Consider the following 8,244-nt stretch of genomic DNA (forward strand, 5'->3'; position numbering starts at 1 on the left):
TATGGGAGGGGTAATTCAAATGTTTTGATTTCACCGGGGTGGCCAGGAAAATTGCAGGACTTCTCTTCATCAGATTCTTGCCTTGTAACAAGGGGGGGTGGGGTTTTTTTACCGAACATGGGGGAATAAATTTTTTTTCCTGGCCATCTGGTTCATCTTTTCCTATTTCGAGCATTGACGGTGGATTTTTAGAGTTCGGCACTTTGGACTAGCTTAATTATGTCCACTCTTCAATCCATCAGTATTCTCAACACTTAGCGCGCCTAGGTTTGTACATTTTCCATCCCTCTTTCTTATAATTTCTCCTATTACGACTCAGCTATTTCCATTGCCTAGTATTCTTGGACACCAATTCACACGACTAATCCACGAATCAGAACACTGTTGAACGGGATATAAGTTACATTCCGGATAACAAGGGTAGATGGAAGCAAGAAGCTCAATAAAAAATGGCTGGTATATTTATATTTTTTACATGGGAAGATTCTAGGGTGCTCTCCAAGTATCGAATAGCGCTGATTGGATAAGAATTAGTCAATCAGCGTGCGTCAACGCAATCGTGCACAGAACATGCTTTAATTCAATCTATATCCCACTGGCACTCTTGTTTGACATATTGATCATAAACCATCAGCAATATGAAAACTTACTTAATCACGCCTGCTACCCCTAGTGAAGCATGAGTCGCCGACCAGTATTCTAAAATTCACTCTGTCTTGGGGCCTTCCTTTCTAGTTCTATCCAGTTGTTGTTCGTTCTTCTCGTGTCTGTCTCCATTTCTCGGCGTAATGTGTTCCCTGTTATTCCCCCTTTCATTTTGCCCCGAAAATTTCACTGTGTCCTATCCACATCCGGCACTTTTTCCTCATTTCTCCCTCCGCTAGAATCTGGTTCGTCTTCTCCCGCAGAAGGCTGTTGCTGATAGTGTCTGGACAACGGACCCGAAGTATTTTGCGTAGACAACTATTGATAAGCACTTGCATCTTCTGGATGATGGCCTTCGTAGTTCTCCAGGTTTCCGCTCCATACCGTAGAACTGTCTTGACATTTGTATAGAAAATTCTAATCTTGGTGTTGGTTGACAACTGTTTTGAGTTCCAGATGTTCTTCATTTGTAAATATGCTGCTCTTGCTTTGCCGATCTGCGCTTTCACATCTGCATCAGATCCACCGTATTCGTCAATGATGCTGCTCAGATATGTAAGGGATTTTACATCCTCCAAAGCTTCTCCGTCAAGTGTGATTCGATTGACGCATGCTGTATTGTATCGAGAGTCTTTCTTTTCCCTTTGTGTATATTGAGACCTACTGCTGCTGAGACTGCTGCTACACTGGTCGTCTTCTCCTGCATTTGTTGTTACGTGAGTGATAGAAGTGTCAGATCGTCTGCGAAGTCTAAATCGTCCGGCTGAATCCTAGCCGTCCACTGTATCCCGTGAAGACTTTTCCTGGTATTGAGAGAAGATTGATGCCTCTGTAATTCTCACACCTGCTGAAGTCGCCTTTATATGGTATTTTGATCAGGTGTCCTACTTTCCAGTCAGTTGATACGTATTCTTCATCCTAGATGTTACTGAAAAAAGAATGTGCAGTATCTTTGCAGTTGCTGCTACGTCTGCTTTCAATGCCTCTGCTGGAATGTTGTTTGCTCCTGTTGCTTTGCCGCCCTTGATTAGTCCGATGGCCATGATGAACTCTTCAATTGTTGGTGAGCCAATATCCGTGGGTGCTACTACGATGTTGGATGTGTTCAGTGAAGCTGGTCGATTCAAGAGTTCTTTGAAGTGTTCTACCCACCTGTTTCGTCGTTCTTCAACGTCGGTGATTACTTTTCCTCCCTTGCTTTCAACTGGTTGTCCTGGTTTACGGTAATTTCTAACGAGTTTCTTTGTTGTATCATACAATTGTATCATATTTCCTCCTCTTGTAGCCTTTTCTGCCGTCATTGCTAAATCTTCCACATATTTACGTTTGCCGGTTCTGATGCTCCTCTTCACTTGCTTGTTTACTTCTGTGTATTCGGCTTGTGCGTTGGCCTTTTCTGCTCTTGTTCGGCTGCTATTGATTGCTGCCTTCTTGTTCCTCCTTTCTTCAATCTTATTCAGTGTGCCAACAGTGATCCATTCCTTGTGATGGTGCTTCTTATGGGCCAGAACCTCATGACATGTTGAAGTGATTGCCTCGTCGATCCCTTTCCAGTTGCTCTCCATTGAGTAGATCATGAAACGCCTGAAACCTATTACTGAGGGCTATCTCGAATTCGTTGAGTTTGTCAGTATCCCGAAGGAAAGCCGTATTAAACTTTTGTGATGTTGTCTGCCACGTTATCCAGTGCTTCTTGGGTTTTAATTTTATCTTGACGACCAGCAAGTAATGATCTGAGGCTATATCAGCTGTTCTCCTGGTTCTTGCATCCTTCATGTTCCTCTTGAACTTTTTGTTGATGCAGATATGGTCGATTTGGTTATGCGTAGTGTGATCCGGTGAAGTCTATGCGATTTTGTGAATGCGTTTGTGTGGGAATATAGTGCCGCCTATGACCAGTTTATTGAATGCACATAAGTTTGCAAATCTCTCACCATTTTCGTCATTTTCTTCCAGTCAGTCCATTTCGTCCCATGATACCTTCATTCCTGGTATTGCTCATTCCGACTTTGGCGTTTAGGTCTCGCATCACGATGGTCAGGCCATTTTCTGAGCACCTCGCTATGATCGATTGCAGCCTCTCATAGAACTTATTGTTGTCTTTGCTATCATTGGTGGGTGCATAACATTCATTGTGTTTCCCTCCTTTGTTTTGAAGGATGCTTTGATGATTCTGGATCCATGAGGTTCTCATCCTATAAGTGCTTTACGACATCCTGTCCTTAGCACTCTATCATATCACTACGAAACAGGCTCAATGAATGGATACTCTTTCGATTCCCAGAACTTACTCAAGCTCACCCTAGAATTTCTTCGTAATTCGCCAATCGATCATGCGGAACGGACTCCCATCAAGCTTTCGTCTCAGTCAAACAATTATCCGGTTCATGAGTCTCCTTAATGACTTTCTTGCCGAAGGTAGTTAGTGTCACGCATTAAATATCAGTGGGACTACCGAGGATTTATACAAACCAGATCCTGTGCCCATTTAACTGGCTTTAAAACAAAGTAGAACCACTTTAATTTTGTTTATTATTTCAACTTTTGCATCTGAACATATAAAGTTCGCTTATGTTGATATTTGTTATTAGTGCTACTGTAGTTAGTCCCCTAACGCACTGGATACTCTTTTCTGATCTCTTTCTTCCTTCTCCGTCTACACACACTTTACTCGTGACCACCCAAAGTTAGTGATTAATGACATAGTATTTTATACCATAACTAAGTAAGTTGAATCTCCAGACCCGTTTTGTCTTCCCCATGTATATATGACCTATACAGATTGATATTTGACGATTGTGCTTCACGACCAATTATGACTTTCATCACGTTATTTCAAACTATTCTTGCGTGAACTCTTATTATGCCATCGAATCATGCTACAATAATGATTAATTTTTTCATCCACTTTGTAATACATATATTACCGTTAACTCTTATTCCGTTTCACAAACATAGTTACTAAGTTACTTGCACACTTCACTTGTCTTTCATTACTTTCTTCTTCAAATTCTACTTGATAATATTCTAAACACTACACAACCTGTTTAGAAAGCCAACTGTTGTGTAAACATTATTGAAACTTGTGTATGCTTGCATTTCCGAAGAAACTGGAAATGGATTCTTCACTAAACTTGTGTAACGATAAGCTGTTTGTGAATAATAATGATAGTAATAGTAATTGATGTAAATCTTCATCTGAATACGAATGCTAACCCAGTGTTTTGGCGGGAAACTAGCCTGTCCTACCAGTGAAAGTCTTTCGGAATATTTCTTTCCTTAATCGCAGGTGCTTTTTAACCGTCTAATTTACAACCTATTCAGCTGCAAGCTTTTATGTGTATTTAACACACCGAAGTACATGTTTCCAGGTTTTTGGGTATTAAGTCAGGGAAACCCTGCATCATACCATGTTAAATTTGTGTAGATCTCTTTACATTGTTTAGCTGACATTTAAACTGAGACATGAGCCGAATGCGTATACTACCTAAAGGTCGTCGAAAAATAGATAGACTTCACTAAATGTAAAGTATTTGCGTACATCTTCAACATATATTTTGAACAATAGGTGTCTAATGAACGATCTCTGGGGGACACCACTAGTATTGTTCTGAGGGACAGAGAAGTGTTGCCCTATTTTAACTACCTGGGTTCAAACTTTTAAAATGGATGGGATCCATTTATGCATTTTACCCGCTAAACTGAAAGTATTTAATTTAAATAAGAGAGAAGTAGGTTGAACTTTATCAAACGCTCCGGTAAGGTCAGAGTGAAGAGTAACAACTAGCTCGCCTACATTCAATCGAAGGATAGATTAAATATTTCGTTGAGCAGGATATGAAAAATCATTGTGTTTCATAAATCCATAAAATATAGAGCGCTTAACAAAGAGAAGACTCACAAATTCTGACCAGCTAACAGATCGACAGGTTCACTAACAAAACTACCATTAATACTATGGAGTCAGACAACGCAGGTAGTTATATATGCCAGGAATGATGTCCGGAAGACAAAAAGAGAAGCAAAGACTGATGGTTGTGAGGGAGAAGTTAAGTAAATTGAAGCAAAGACCCATAATCATCAGATTTCAGAGACGACTGTTTGACGTCAGATAAGTGTCTGTAGATCACCAATGTAAGTGGTGAGTTGTGAGGGAATTGTCATACGTTCTTGCCCGCGATGAAGTTATACCTCGCGTTAAGACCTGACTTGGGCTACTGTTTGTTGGCATTCCGGTAATTCAGCTGTGTCCCTAATTGCACAAAACAAACAGAATACTACCTAGGCGGTTCTGTTAATTAGATGGAGAAGACTAGAGAGGCAGAAGAGTATGGAAATCGTTGAGTGGACTTGTCTGTAGCGCGCAATTCACTGATCCTCATTAGCCGTCTTCGACCTTGACGGTTACCAGTAGGATGCTGAACGTTCAGACATCTAGTATATGACGCAGAAATTGTCCAGGATGATGGATCTTCAGTGTCTCGAGAAACACGCAATTTTCTCTACTGAATACCTTCAAACAATATTGTTCTCTGGAACTGGCAAGTGTCACTGCCAAATATCTACGAAAGTATTTATTCTGAGTTGAGATATACCTTTGCACTAAGCTGGAAGCTTCGCAAGTTTCATGTTCTATACGAAATTATGTGTAAACTTAATAGATTTAGAGAGCATGGAAGCGCGTTGTGGCAACATGGTGAAGATTCATGTGAAAAATGGAGTGGATTATGGACGTTGAAGAAAGTTGCTGGTTACTCTATTTGTGTAGGCATGAAAATTAGGACAACCCGACGAAACTGCCAGTAAAAGTTAAGAGTCAACTTTTTATTACTATTCCACTTTAATTTACGCGACCTTGAAGGCCAAAGTGATGGAGTGCATTCTGTATTTAATGATACAAGATGATTCTGTAGGTTGTATTTGTCCCTTATTTTGTTGGATACGTGAATTAGTAATCTCTGGGTAGTTTTGAAAATTTCTTATCGAGCGGCGACTCAATCACTGTTTGTTACTTTGCATTCTGTAGCTAAATAAAATTTCGCTACCGGTTGGATTTTTCTTGTATATGGCTAATATTAGTTCTTTGCATCAACACCCTGCAATTGAACTAGTCGAAAATGTGTCAGAAATAAGTGAAAAAGTGTTACCACTTTCACAGTTCAGGTCGGTAATGTTGTGCTGAACCTGCAGATTTTCCACATGCATCTTATGTGATGGATTCGAAAGGCCAACAGCTTCTGGTGAACGTTTTTATACACGGTACAGAATAAAAAGGCGTACCAATATTCGTCTTCGACAGTGTTTGATCAGACGTTTAATGTCTTGACGTTAAAACATTGCTAGTTAGTATCGACGTCAAAACAGAAACCCTGGGCTGTTTTGAACGGGAATTATTATTATTGCTAAACATACTGCCTCTCAAACTTTTCTTTAGGGTCAATTATCAGTCATTTGGATGACCGACCGTTCCTAACGTGCCCAGCTTAGACTGTTGACAAAAACTGATTGTTGGCATTGTAACAATAGATTGATATCAATTGTTTCTTTTCGGGCAGACAAAGAATTGATACATTCCATAATCGCTTGTCACACATTAAGAGTGAAGGATTGGGCCCTACTTAGTACTTGAACCTGAAGTTAAGCCGAGCTTTGACAACCATATGGCTGGTCTGATAGTTATTCTGACCCGATGAAGCAGGACACAGTGGCCACCTGGTGATGGTGGAACAGACCAGGGACTGATTGAATTATATAGAGCCGATGTAATGCAACGTAAATTGAGCTGTCATGTTGTTTTTGTTAATTTGAAAACGAGTTAAGGCTACTGGCTGGGCTACACAAATGAACGACAGTGACTGATATTTCCTCCATATTCTGCTATACTCCAGCAATAAAACTGCAGTAGACCAAGCCCCTAGTCGGAGTGATCCAACACCAAGTTCTTTACACTTGTTCAGGTATTCTCGACTTTCCGAATTGCGAGAGTTTTGTTGTATCTTGCTGTTAGGATTCAGTACGGTGTTTCCGCTTTTATAGATCTAGGTACAAAGTGTTTGATGTTTCTAATTTGAGCTGCTAAAACTCGGTTTACTACTTTAACATGTGTAAAAAAAGTCCTGTTCGTTCACTAGCAGCTTCATGCATCGATAACGGGAATCAAAAGTCGTAAACTGATCACCAAAAGGCTGACTAAGTGAGGAGACGGTATCTGCAAAAGTTATTCCCCATCAACTTTGGATTAATGTAGTGTTGCTATACTTATCACGTTCTGCTGCACCGAGTCTCCGTAAGAGAATACGTACTTTTCAGAAGTCTTCTTGATCTGCGAAACCAACCTTAAATATATTCGTGAAGGCAAAACCACGTACCAACAATTGCGTTTGATGATGAATCAAAACTAAACTGAGATACATTATTCATGTTACTATCGAGCAAACGTTAGGGTACGAAGTTTGGTGTAATGGTCTTCTTAGTGATTTGGAAATTGGAAGACATCTCAATTCATTTGAGCTGTTGATAAAGCAGGCATCTAAACTCATCAGAAACAACTTTTTATACCAGCCGCGTCTCCAGCTTTTGCATTGTGTTACTAGCGTTCAATACGACTCTACAAAGTTTACAGATCTAGATACAAAGGGATAGAGCTAATCTAATACGTCCAGTTCTCGCTGAATTCAACAACGGCTATTTATACGAAACACATCGAACCAGGATGGCTAGTGCAGGAAGGAGACGGATTGTAAAGAATTTGACATTCGATGTAGGATAAACAGCCCAAAACGAATTTGCACAACTCTTGTACCTATATCAGCAAAATACGACTTTCAAGAACACAGAAATTTTACGAACTAAGAACGATGACGACCAATCAGTGTGTAAAAGTCAATCAGAAACTCAAATTAGGGAAAATTGCCCTGAAAGTTATCCTTCCTAGAGAGATTTTAGGGTTTCCAATAAAATTTGATTTTTCTTGTGGTCGCCTTAGACCTTTACATCTTTCGATGCTCACCAACTGCTTTTAAGTTTGATGGTCTTCGTTTTTCATGTTTTACTTGCAATCCTTATAATCTCTTTTAAAATAGAAATGTGTTACACGAGGCTTGTATGCTTATGGGCGAAACCAAACTGTTACGATTGCTACTAGATTTAATGTAATAAGTTGCTTAGGTTGGTGTGTCGCAGGACATACTTGTTATAGAATAAGATAGCAAACTTATATACATTAGAATGTGAATAGTGTTGGTAAAAAGCGAATGTTCGTTGTGAAGTTTCCGGTGCTTTATCGCGGTCGCGTTTCGACGAACAAATAGTGGTTGAGAATGAGTGCAGATATAGTCTGTAGCTATCATTACCAAATTTTGATTTGATAATTTTGAATGACTTGAGCATTGGGTAGATTGTTATAAATAAATAATATATTTGTAATATCCCAATGGGATATATATATATAGAAGTAATTTCGTCCTGCCAAAAGTCTCCCCACCGTCAGGTGACACCTGTGAAACAAAGAATGACAGAGAACGAAAGTAATTCGATTAGATTGAATGAATTACTTCAAGGTTATTACATAAATCTTTGATCCAGCCGAGTAAACCAATA

This window comes from Schistosoma mansoni (genome assembly GCF_000237925.1).
Source record: "Schistosoma mansoni, WGS project CABG00000000 data, supercontig 0129, strain Puerto Rico, whole genome shotgun sequence".
In the NCBI taxonomy this organism is placed as follows: Eukaryota; Metazoa; Platyhelminthes; class Trematoda; order Strigeidida; family Schistosomatidae; genus Schistosoma; species Schistosoma mansoni.